The following is a 13,133-nucleotide window of genomic DNA, read 5'->3' as shown; positions in this document are numbered from 1 at the left end:
CTTTTTTTTCTAATTTTTATTTTGACTAGCATTAGTACTAGCCTCTCTCACCTGATTTGAATATGGATCCTTAAAAATCCTATTACTTCTAAGCTCAAAGATTACTTTGTCATTTTCAAATTGAGGATTCTTAGGTTAGACATTGGATTGATGACTAGGTCTAGGTGATTGGTGGATAGGTGGGTTATTTCAAAATTTGGTATTGATTCGTTTGGCAATTGACCTAGTTCTCTCCTCATTGTAAATTCAGTTAATTGATCTATTTGTGCTTCTAGCCTAACGAGGGATTGCTGTTGGATCATAATCATTTGTTGAAGTTGGCTAAACTTATCATCAGCTAGATTGGTCTGTTGAGGAGGTGGGTATAACGGCTAATTGTAACAGGATGGCTGAGTAGGCTGACCTCTATTATAGGCATATTCTGGTATAAAGGCCTACTCTGAAAATTTTGCAAAAGAAGAATTTGGATCTGAACCTGAGTCTGTTGGGGTCTCCAAGAAAAATTAGGATGGTTCCTCCAGCCTGAATTATATGTGTTAGAGAATGGATCATTGACAGGTTTGGAGTAACCTTGGACAGCTTGAACTTCTTCTTGAATGAAAGATGGACACTGTACAGCGGTGGGACATTCGCTCACATGATGGGCCAGACTAGCACAGATAGAACAAATCTCCTGATAATTAGGTGGTGTGTATTGTGCAGGAGATTGTTGACCTAATGCTAAGAACTGATCAAATTTCTGGGCAAAAAGGTCAACTTTATCTAATCTTTGGACTATTAGGTTCAGATCGACTTTAGGACTAGAGTCTGTTTGCTTGATCTCAAAAATTTCTGTCCGCTTTTGGTGAGGAATTGATCTTTCGTAAGAGGATAATGAAGCATGATTGATTGAATTTTCACTCAAAGTTTCAAATAAAATGTAGGCTTCATCCTTACTTTTACTCATGAATGCACCCCCACAAGATGCATCTACCATCTGTCTGTATTGGTCACCTAAACCCTCATAAAAAGCTTGAACAATTTGCCACTTAGATAGACCATGGTGTGGGCATTTTCTAAGAAGTTCCTTAAGTCTCTCCCATGATTCATGAATTTGTTCTCCTGAAAACTGAGCAAATCTAGTGATGGCTCGCCTCATAGTGTTGGTTCGACCTATGGGATAGAATTTCTTAAGAAACTCATGCTGCATTCCAGTCCAAGTTTGGATTGGTCTCCCTATTGTGCCAAGTCAGTACTTGGCTTTGTCTTTAAGTGAGAAGGAGAATAAGGTCAATCTAAGTGCATCATCAGTAAAATTTTAAATTTTCACCGTGGAACAAATTTCTAAGAACTCATCCAGATGCTTGTAAGAATCTTCATTAGTATTCCCATAGAAAGACGGGAGCATCTGGATTGTGATCGACTTGATCTCATAGTGGCTTGCAGAGATATCAGGTAAGTGGATACAAGTCGATGGGTTATAGATGGAAGGAATAAAATATTCCTTCATCTGCCTAGGTGGTTCTCTAGGATCTCCAGCCATCTAATTTTCAGATTTAATATGAATCAACCGTTCAATCTCAGGATTGGGTTCAACTAGATCAGGATAGAGAGATCTTCTACCTTGCATATACCAGTGCAAACCCTAATGTATGATTCAAGTTTTGTTTTTGTTTCATTTTTTTTTTTTAAGAGAAAAAGGAGAGAGAAGAAAGAAAGAGTCCTAGACCTAGATACGTAAGGTGGGAAGAATTAGTTGTGGTTTAGTGTTAATTATAATCAAGTTAGCAAACAATTAAACTTAGACACCTATGGATTTCTTATTCCTAACAGTTCAATGTAGAGTGGCTTAGCTTAAATGCAAATTAGGTTTATTCTCACTTCCTTCAACTAGCCAGGTAAGAGGTGAGATCGTGGGGATCCTCCTGTTGCTTGCCTTAGATACCAATTGAATTGGCCAGGTAAGCTAACGAAACTAATAAAATAACCACAAATCCACTTAGGCTGAGCCTTTATAACCTCTAGCCTTAGACACCACTTTCAGGAGTGAGTCCGGACTTACTTTGCACTTGACTTGACCACAATACTCAGAACTAAACTCGATTAATACTAGGGGCTAATGTTTACTTGATTTTAGTTAGACTAAGGTTAATGTGGAATGCTGGTTGGTTGTTTTTGGACTAAGGGAGGGTGATGAAATCCCCACCTTATCTTATTATGGGTGTTGCCCTTAAATTGATTTGAGATGAATATGCACAACCAATTTCAAACAAAGAGTTCTATACAACTAAATTAGATGCATGAAACTAATAAAACTTGAAAGCTTACCTTGTCTCCAGCAATCACCAAAAATAAATCTACAATGATAAATGCTCCTAAAAATTAAGTTTCTACTCTTGTCATGCAATTTTTATTAGGTTTATATGGATGAATTTTAGGCTAATTAAAAAAATAGTAATTAATACTAAAAAAAATAGTTAAGACTAAGATTAGGATTGATCCCACCAACTTGGAAGCTTTCTATCTCTCTTTTTTTTTGAATTTTTGAATTTTTTTCTGCAAAAAGATAAAAAAAGTTAGTAAGCAATAGTCACAAGAAAATCAAAAAAATCAAACATTAAAATTGGTCCCTTCCCCGACAACGGCGCCAAAAATTTAATAGGGTCAAGATGTTATCGTTAGAACACTGTGATTATCAATCAAATTTCAATTTCAATAAAAAATAAAAATATGTAGAAAGTAATGAGTCGAGTCGAATCCACAGAGTCGAATCCGCAGGATTTTGATTTGAAATCTTTGATTTTACAAAAAAAAAATAAAAGTTTGAAGAAAGTAATTTAAGTCAGAAAACAAAAATTAAAAGTGCGAAAAATAAATCGGATACTAAGATCTACTAACTATATCCTAGCATCTACTTACAATAAAAATAAATAACAAAATTTAAAAAATATAAAAATAAATTGGTACTAAGATCTACTAATTAGATCCTAACATTTACGTGCAAAAAATAAAAGACAGAAATTTAAAGTGCGGAAAAATAAATTTTACATTAATTGAAATTGAAATTCAAGTATAAGAAATTTAAAAAGAACAATAAAATAAAATAAAAATAAAACTATAACAAGGATTTGAAGTTGATCAGCCATGCCTCGTCGGAAAGATGGTTGATGACCTCTCCATCTTCCGTCGTACTCCGTAGAGCGAACCGGCTTTTCTCCTTCTTTTTCTTGGATCCCTAAAGCTATTTAATTTTTTCTCTATTTTTTTCTACACTTTCTACTCAATTTTTTTGCTCACAAAGCTTATTCCCAGATCTCCTGTTTATAGATAAATTTTTCATAATTTTTTTGATAGAAAAAGGAGTCCTAAAACCCTTAAAAATTATATTAATCTCCTTAGGAATATTCCTAGCCATCGGATCTGGATTGGACCGCTCAGATGTGTCCAAAAATCAGCCTTTTACTCCTTATCAGGGTCAGATTCGATTCTGACCGTCCGATCGCGCTTCAGATGAGATCTGGACTATCGATCAGCGCTTCTGATCTTCTATTCAAAGTCGGAAGCATCCTCAGCCATTGGATCTCTTGATGGATCACTTTTGGACCATCGGATCGCACAAAAGAGTCCTCTTATAAACCGACAATGAACAGCAACCGTTGGATCTAAGTCGGATTGAATCTCAACCATTGGATCGCGCCCAGGATCTTTCTCTCGCTGTGAACCGCGCCTGTGGACCGCGTGAAGTTTTCTGTGGACCGCGTCCTGGCTCTGTGGACCGAGCGGCCGGTCCACCGTACATCGAAGGCTATTTTCTTTATTTTTTAGGATATTTTAGCTTCGTTTTTACTCCCATTTTCATCTGAAAAATTGAAAAAAATATGCATTAAATTTTTCAAAAATTTTTCTTCATTTTGGTGTTTAAATTGCTCAATTAAATTAACATCTATTTTTTTATAAATATATCTAATTTTATATTTTTTTCAAAATCACTTATTTTTTAAGAAAATTCAATAAATTCATGAAATTAAGATTTTTAAAAAAATATTAGCACCATAAATTATCAAAAATACCTACAATAAATATAAAAATATACCACTTATCAGAGATCAGCGAGAAATTGGTTGGCCTGCAGGCTTATCTTAGTGCTTCTTGAAAGAAGTCATGGCTGAAGCTATGATAAGAAGGAATGAAAGAAAAAGAAAAATGTCACGATTGTAACTTTGCAAAGTAAAGTGACATATTATACCACCTGAACATCTCCTATGTTTTTGAAAAAATGCTAAAATACAAGAATCCCTTATGAGGCCAAAGCATGAAAGAGATGAATTAAATTGATCAAAGCTCTACATTTTCACACATTATAGTGGGATGTCCATGACTTCATATTCTCTAAGATAACCTTACAAACAACGAGATAGAACATTACTGTTGCTAGCTATAGTTACATAGGCAGCTGAAAAGCAAAAATAATAGGATTACATAGAAAATAAGAAGAAACTAATATTTGTATTTCATATCAAATTGATAGGTTTTACATTATCTAAGATCAATGAATGTTCATTACAACTGAAAGAATTAAAGAAAATATAAAAAGACATATCATATAAGGATACAAAAAAAAGAGAGGGCTATCACTTGTGCATGGTATCATTATCATCATCTCAACGACTGCTGGAAGTATCAGAATCCTGTAAGAAACAGAAAAAACTTTCTAAGTTGAGAATATAGAAATAAATACATATAACTCATAAAGCCTATACAATAAAAATATACATGAAAACAATATAAAATTCACAAATTATATGTAGCTAATTACTTGATACAGGGCAAAATCCCATAAAAAAGATGTAATTTGATCAATCTAAGTCCTCAATGATACTATCTCTATCTGATAGCTCTGTCTCAGCTCCTCCATCTATAGGTCATGTCTCTAATTCATCTTCTGTAATTATATCTCATATCTCTGCCTCATCTCTTCTACTTATATCTCTAGTCTATGGACCTCTACAGTACAACTACTCTATCTATACTCTTGAGTATATCTGCTTATTGTAGACAAATGAATGGGGATGACTCCAACTCCATAACCCCTCACTCGGCCATATATAATGCTTTGGTCTTATAAGCTTGTGAACATCTTGATCTCGATATGACTACACTCCGCAAATGATGATGACTCACCGATACGTTTTGCAATAAGTATTGTTGTCCTATCCTATATATTAAAGAATAGATCTATATATTAATGATAAAAAATGATAATATAAATTATTCAACAAATAGATCAATACATATGACTAGATCTCTAGACTTCTTTTTTACAAAGCTGCCATCTCGGTAGGTATGAGTCATCCTATAAAACTCAATCTCACTAGGCTCCCTTCCATGCTCTTCCATCTATGGAAAAAAGATATATGTTACATGATATATGGTCCATTATATATGATGTGTGATGCAATATATATCTCAATTCTAGTTTCTAATTTTCTGTTGTAAATTGTGAAAAGTGAATATATGATCATGGAGGCAAATGAGAAATAAAAGTATTGATCTTTGTTATGCAAGCACATCATGTTTATCTCCCCTCTAAAAAACCTGAAGCAGGCATAGTATTCCTCAAATCATTTTAAACCACAGCATAATCCTCTACTTCCCTGGCTGTTCCATAAATGACCTGTCCGATAATGTATAAACAAAGAAGATAAACTTACTTGTCAACAAGAAAATAAGATAAACTTACTTGTCAACAAAGAAGACAAACATGCATGTCAACCTCTGTAGAGTCCTTTTTGATGTGATACAACTAAACTCATTATGCCATTTCAATTGGCAGAATTTGGGCTCAATTGACTTATTATGTATACATTACATAATTTTATTAAGAAGTATTAGAAGCCTATAATATACAAAGTTAGCTCTAACCTTGCATAACTCTTAAAACCTAATGTGTGAGGCACCAACGAGAATTTATAGTAGTTAATTCAATCTAACATTTGTATTTTTTTTATACTTTGTTGCAGGCTAAGTTTATAATCTCTCCAGAGAGCCATGATTGAGTACTAAAGTCCTTGAATTATAAATGGAAAAAATATATGGCCAAGTTGAAGAAGGAATATATGGAGGCTATGATGGAGGAGGAGGTTGGCTGGTCGTAAATTACTGATCTAGAATCCCATCTTTAAATCCAAATCAAACTTTGTATACAATTATATTCTTATACCAAGCAGAGACCTTTCCTTATTGAAAGAATTATGAGAATGCATCAAACTAGATCAGTTTACATAGTCCCAATGATTCAAAACTATTAATATGTTATCAGATGTTCTATTTTTTTGACACCAATGGTTCCTTGAAATCAAGAATCATGCGGGATCATATCAAAAACCTTCAAGAACATTGTACCAAAAAATAAAAATAAAAACCCTTCAAGAACTTAACATCACTCGAAATCAAAATATATACAAGACTAAAAAAAGAGAACCCACACACCAAGGTGAAATAAAGCCCCAAAGATCGAATCCTTTCCCCCTTCTCCATTATTAACTTATACTAAAAAATCTTTTAGATCTAATTTTCAATTATCTTAAATGAAGAAAAAAGCTAAAAAAATCCTGGATAACAAATAGAATCCCTTACTCCAGGGCTCAAAAGAACAATAAAGCCAGGAGCTCCTCATAGACCCCGACAATCCATCATATTGTGGTCTAGAATTCACAAATCTCTCAACAATATCCACACCATGATCACTGATCATGATCAAACCTACAACATCTATAGATCAACTCAAATTCATGCATACAATCAGGAGATCAGAGGGCATAAAGACATCAAGAAGAAGTGGAAAAGCTTCTTATCTTTCTTCGAGGAAAAGAGAGAAAGAAATCAAGGCCGAGCTTTCCCTTCAGCTTCCTCCGCCTTCTACGCCCAGGCGGAAAAGGCTCGACGCTCAGTAGCTTAGGGCATGGGAAGCAGGAGGAGGATCAATAAGGAAGAGTGAAGGTGAGGTAGGGGTAGCTTAGGGCACGAGGAGCAGGAGAAAGAGGATCTACGGGGAAAAAGGGGGGCGAATAGCTTAGGGCACGGGAAGTCGAAGAAGGAGGATCGATGAAGAAGATGGTGGGAGAGGGGGAGCCGAGGTTTATTGGATTCCGACAATGCGTATAAGCATCATCTCGAAATTTCCACCTAATGATGTTTATAAGTGGCAATAAGAACCACTTTATCTTATTAAATTTCAACACTTTTAAAAAAAACAGCAAGTGGTCAGGCAATTTTAAACTTGTTGATGCTTTTATTTGGCATTGGCAAATAAAAATCGGATTTTTTTTTTTTTTTAAGATAGATTGTGTGTGTATATATATATATATTATGGATATGGATGTAAATACGAATATTAGATAGATGCTTCAATTTTTATCCTAGATAGATTCAAATATAAAAATAAATTTAGATAAATATTGTCTTATTCATTTTCAATCCTAACAACAAGATCTAAAAAAAAAATTTCTTGATCATTATTTGACTAGGTCATTGGCACCATCTTTTGTGACCTTGAATATCCAAATGCTCAAATGGCAATCCGCCTCTTTTTTGGAAGACAGATCCTCTACAATGTGCATGATGCACCACAAAATATAGTACAATAAACAGTCAGTCAACAATGCGCATTATGTATATGTACAACACGTGCTCATATGTGTATTATTTGCTAACTATCCATCCTATGATGAATGACTAACATGATGTACCTTTAGAGGTGGGCACCGGGCCAAGCCACCCATGGGCCAGCTCGGTCTGATATGAACTAGGTCGGCCCGACCAGACACGAACTAGGTCGTGCCTGGCACGACCCGTCAAGTATTGTAATAGACCGTGCTAAGGCACGGCCCAATACTAGGGGTCGGGCTAAGCTGGGGGTTTAGTGGCCCGTGGCCTAGGCCCGGCATGGCCCTTCACGGCCTAGGCTAGCATGGCCCATTGTGTCAAGCATGGCATGGCATGTGCCCAGGCACGACATAGCCCACATGCCAGCCCATATGGGCCGTGTCTTAGCACAACCCATATGGGCCATGGCACGGGGTATTTTAAAGTTTTTATTTTAAAAAATAATTTTTATAAAATAAAATAGATTAGAAACTTAGAGGATAAATAAAAAAAAGGAGATATTGAAATTTTTTTTGTAAAAGCAAAAACCATCTTGTAATGGTGGAAGATTTGGCATAGACCCCTACCAGTTTATTAATATAAATCAAAATTATACAAAAGTGGGAGGGGGGCTAGGCCTGACCTCTAGAATATAATGAAGAGGAGAGAGAAGAAAATAGAGGTGACTCACCTCAACAAATAAAAAATAAAAATATATAATTTTAAAAAATTAAGAATTGAAATAAATCTTACTAATTATTTGTACCGTTTGTGTCATCCTCATCATCAGATCTAGTATCATGTGCTTCTCTATCCTGAAGTCTCGCCTCCACATCCAGCCAATCTTGAAAATATAGCAGCATCTCAATTATCTCTTCCCATCATCATGCTCCTCTTTTCATCCAGAACATACTGACCTGTACTAAAAGTTGATTTTCATGCTACTGTAGACATCGGTATAGCTAAAATATCACGTGCAATTACAAACATAATAGGATATTGATTTTTTATACTCTTCCACCAGGTCAACATATCAAAATTTTGATTTGATTTTCATCTAATGTAAAAGAGATTTTATTTTATAAATAAAATTTTAATTCATTGCTTAAAAATGAAGAAAATGCTGATGAAGAAAATGCATGTGAATATCTCCTGTTGGGTATAAAATACCCACAGCCGAAATCCTCGACGGAATCGACATCAGAACAGCTCCGCCCGGACTCCTACGGGAGTCGGGCTCCGCCGTCGTAGGAGTCCGGGCTCCGCCGCGACACCAGAGCAGCTCCGCCCGGACTCCTACAGGAGCCGGGTTCCGCCCGCAACTTCAGCTCCGAGAGGGCTCCGCCCGGACTCCTACGGGAGCCGGGCTCCGCCTCCGGCATCAGAACAGCTCCGCCCGGACTCCTACGGGAGCCGGGCTCCACCGCGACACCAGAATAGCTCCGCCCGGACTCCTACGGGAGTCGGGCTCCGCCTCCGACATCGACTGCAGCACAGCTCCGTCCGGACTCCTAGGGAGCCAGGCTCCGCTCTCGGTATCAACTGCTGGTAAGCTCCGTCCGGACTCCTACGGGAGCCGGACTTCACCTCTACCTTTGACTGCTGGTAAGCTCCGTTCGGACTCCTACGGGAGCCGGACTTCACCTCTAACTTTGATTGCAGAGGACTCCGCCCGGACTCCTACGGGAGTCGGGTTCCGCCCGCAACTTCAGCTCCGAGAGGGCTCCGCCCGAACTCCTACGGGAGCCGGGCTCCGCCTCCGACATCAGCTACAGAACAGCTCCGCCCGGACTCCTACGGGAGCCGGGCTCCGCCTCCGACATCAGCTGCAGCACAGCTCCGCCCGGACTCCTACGGGAGTCGGGCTCCGCCTCCGGCATCAGCTACAGAGCAGCTCCGCCCGGACTCCTACGGGAGCCGGGTTCCACCTCCGACATCGACTGCAGCACAGCTCCGCCCGGACTCCTACGGGAGCCAGGCTCCGCTCTCGGTATCAACTGCTGGTAAGCTCCGTCCGGACTCCTACGGGAGCCGGACTTCACCTCTACCTTTGACTGCTGGTAAGCTCCGTCCAGACTCCTACGGGAGCCAGACTTCACCTCTAACTTTGATTACAGAGGACTTCACCCGGACTCCTACGGGAGCCGGGTTCCGCCCGCAACTTCAGCCCCGAGAGGGCTCCGCCCGAACTCCTACGGGAGCCGGGCTCCGCCTCCGACAACAGCTGCAGAACAGCTCCGCCCGGACTCCTACGGGAGTCGGGCTCCGCCTCCGGCATCAGCTACAGAGCAGCTCCGCCCGGACTCCTACGGGAGCCGGGTTTCGCCTCCGACATCGACTGCAGCACAGCTCCGCCCGGACTCCTACGGGAGCCAGGCTCCGCTCTCGGTATCAACTGCTGGTAAGCTCCGTCCGGACTCCTACGGGAGCCGGACTTCACCTCTACCTTTGACTGCTGGTAAGCTCCGTCCGGACTCCTACGGGAGCCGGACTTCACCTCTAACTTTGATTGCAGAGGACTCCACCCGGACTCCTACGGGAGCCGGGTTCCGCCCGCAACTTCAGCTCCGAGAGGGCTCCGCCCGGACTCCTACGGGAGCCGGGCTCCGCCTCCGACATCAGCTACAGAACAGCTCCGCCTGGACTCCTACGGGAGCCGGGCTCCGCCTCCGACATCAGCTGCAGCACAGCTCCGCCTGGACTCCTATGGGAGCCGGGCTCCGCCTCCGACATCCCCTGCAGCACGGCTTCGCCCGGACTCCCACGGAGGTCAGACTCCGCCCATGACCCCGGCCGTCAGGAGGACCTCTCCCGGACCTCTACAGAGGCCGGGCTCCGACCGTCGCCGAGCTTCAATCAACAGATCCGCGCCCCCTGGCAAGCCACCTAAACGGCCACGACCCTGCTCCACTTCCTGTGACGGATTCCGCACAGCTCCATCATTCCCTGACAAGCCGCAGTAACCGTCGCCGCCCTGCCCCACTTCCTGTGGTGGATTCCGCACAGCTCCACTACCCCCTGGCAGGCCACGATAACGGCCACGAACCTGCTCCACCTCCTGCGATGGATATCGGGCGATTCTCCCATCCGCTGGCAAGTCACAACAATGGGCGCTGCTTTACTCCCTGCAACTGATTCCACGTGGCGAGCTGCGGTGATGGCCACGATTTCGCTCCACTATCACTCGCAATAAATTCTCCTGACCACGGGCGGCCCACTACCAGACGGTTACAGATATCGCCATCAATCCGTTGCCCCCTCCGCCTATAAAAGGGGGACTCAGATACGTTATTCTTTAAGCTCATTTCTTATCTCAAAACTCTGCTAAATTTTTCGTTCGAGCACTCCATTCTTGTTGAGGCAGAGAACTGACTTGAGCGTCGGAGGATCTTGCCGGAGCAACCCCACCTCCAGTTTAGACTTCCCTTGCAGGTCCCGGCGACGACCGCGGCTTCTCCGACTCCAGCTTCTCCGACGCGAGCAGATTTTTGCACCAACAGGATTGGCGCTAGAGGAAGGGTCCTGTGTCTTCGCAGCACCCTTGTTCTTAAAGGAGTGTTCAACGGAGCCGCCTTCGACCGTTTCTCCGTCATCCACTCCTAATCTTCCCCCGCGGGATCAGCACTCGATGCCTCCGCGCAAGGCGTCCACTCGACGGTCTACGGCCTCCGCGGCCAGATCTCAGGCTCCGACCTCCCCTCCAGTTTTTCAGCCTCCTCCTCCTCCCCTTCCGGCGGCGGCGGTCGACGCGGAGCAGTTTGACTTGCTGGCGCAGCAGGTCAAGGGCCTCGTCGAGGCCGTGCAAGCAATGCAGCAGCAGCAACCGCAGGCGTCGGCGCATCCGGAGGGGGCATCTCCGGAATGCCAGAACCCGGCGGCGGGGCGGGCCACCTGGGCCAGCCGCCCCGTCCTTCCCGGGAAGGCGAATCCGAGGGTAGAGAGCCCTCAATCGGATCACGACTCCACCCCTGGAAGATCCCTGCCCCCGTTCTGCCAAAGGACCCTCGAGACTCGAAGTCGAGAGGACTTCCTGGATCGAAGGCTCCAGGAGATGAACCGGTGGATCGAAGAACTCCGCCACGCGCCTCCCGCTTATGGTGAGGATATTTGCACTGACCCTCCCTTCTCCCAAATGATTATGCAGGAACCGATCCCGTCGAACTTCAAGCTTCCCCAATTCAAAAGCTACGACGGGACGTCGGACCCGATTGATCATCTGGAGGCCTTCCGAACGATGATGCTGCTTCACGGCGCTCCTGACGCCATCTTATGCCGGGCTTTCCCGTCTACTTTGAAGGGAGCAGCGAGGAACTGGTACTCGGCTCTGAAGCTGGGTACCATTTTTTTCTTCGATCAAATGAGCCACCAATTTGTGGCCCATTTTGTCAGCAGCCGGCGTCCCCGGAAGGGTTCGGAGTCCCTCATCAACATCAAGCAGAGGGAAGGGGAGTCCATACGGGCCTACATCAATCGCTTCAACATCGCGGCGTTGGAGGTCCGGAATTTGGACCAGTCAGTTGCCATGACCGCCCTGAAAGGTGGCCTTCAGAAGAATGATCTTTTGTACTCCCTGGAAAAGAAGTACCTCAGGGATTTTGCCGATTTACTGGCTCGGGCTGAAGGATACGCCCGAGCGGAAGAGGCCTTCAAAATGAAGGACGAAGAGACAGCAAGGGAGCATCAGGCGGGAGGTTCGAGTAAGCCCACAGTGGAGAAGAGGCCAAAGGAAACCCGGCCTCGCTCCCGATCCCCTCCTGGGCATAAGTGCGTCCATACTCCACCCCGGGCACGCAGGCAGAGAAGCCCGGACAACAGGTTTCGGCGGGGTTTCCCGTCAGAGAAATTCTGCAACTACGCCCCCCTCAACGCCTCGAAGGCCCAGGTGCTGATGGAGGTCAGGAAGCAGCTCCCTAGGCCGGAGAGGATGCGCACGCACCCCGGGAAGCGCAACCCCAATAAGTTCTGCCTCTACCACCGCGACCACGGCCACGACACCGAAGAATGTATCCAGCTCCAGGACGAGATCGAGGAGCTCATCCGACGAGGTCGACTCGACAGATTCATCCGCCGCAGGCCTGAGGGTAGAGGAGACCGGCCAAGAGCCCTCCCACCGCCTGAACCACAGAAAAGGGAGGAGCAGCCCGGGGACCGGCCTCCCATCGGGACCATCGACTCCATCGCCGGAGGACCTCAAAGAGGAGCGAGAAAACTGTAAATGTATCACTTACTATTTCGCCTTAAATCTACTTTTTTTTTCTGCCTAACGTGCCCCTCCCACCTAGCGTGGATGTATTATGACTGGACATGATCCCTCCAAAAATGCAGCCATGCCAGGAACAGGAGGAGAACCTCGTCCTGGCATGAGCAAAGTCAAAGGCCTGGTTCTTTTAGACCGGATGGGGGGAGAGGCCTTACAACGCCCTAATGTGCCCCCACAGCCCTGTTAGGGACAGGAGGAAAATCTCGCCCTAACTTGAGCAAAGTCAAAGGCCCGGTTCTTTTAGACCGGA

General features: G+C 43.6%; 1 non-coding gene across 1 annotated transcript; it reads left to right on the top strand.

Moving 5' to 3' along the window:
• Positions 1-1,034: 1,034 nt before the first annotated feature.
• Positions 1,035-1,143, top strand: LOC140853012 (small nucleolar RNA R71). The gene has a single exon (XR_012136090.1). It is a non-coding gene; the product is annotated as a small nucleolar RNA R71 (small nucleolar RNA).
• The last annotated feature ends 11,990 nt before the right edge of the window (positions 1,144-13,133 follow it).

The sequence above is a fragment of the Elaeis guineensis genome, chromosome 12, assembly GCF_000442705.2.
Source record: "Elaeis guineensis isolate ETL-2024a chromosome 12, EG11, whole genome shotgun sequence".
In the NCBI taxonomy this organism is placed as follows: domain Eukaryota; kingdom Viridiplantae; phylum Streptophyta; class Magnoliopsida; order Arecales; family Arecaceae; genus Elaeis; species Elaeis guineensis.
The sequence above is the reverse complement of the archived record's forward strand: the minus strand, read 5'-3'. Positions and strand labels throughout refer to the sequence as shown.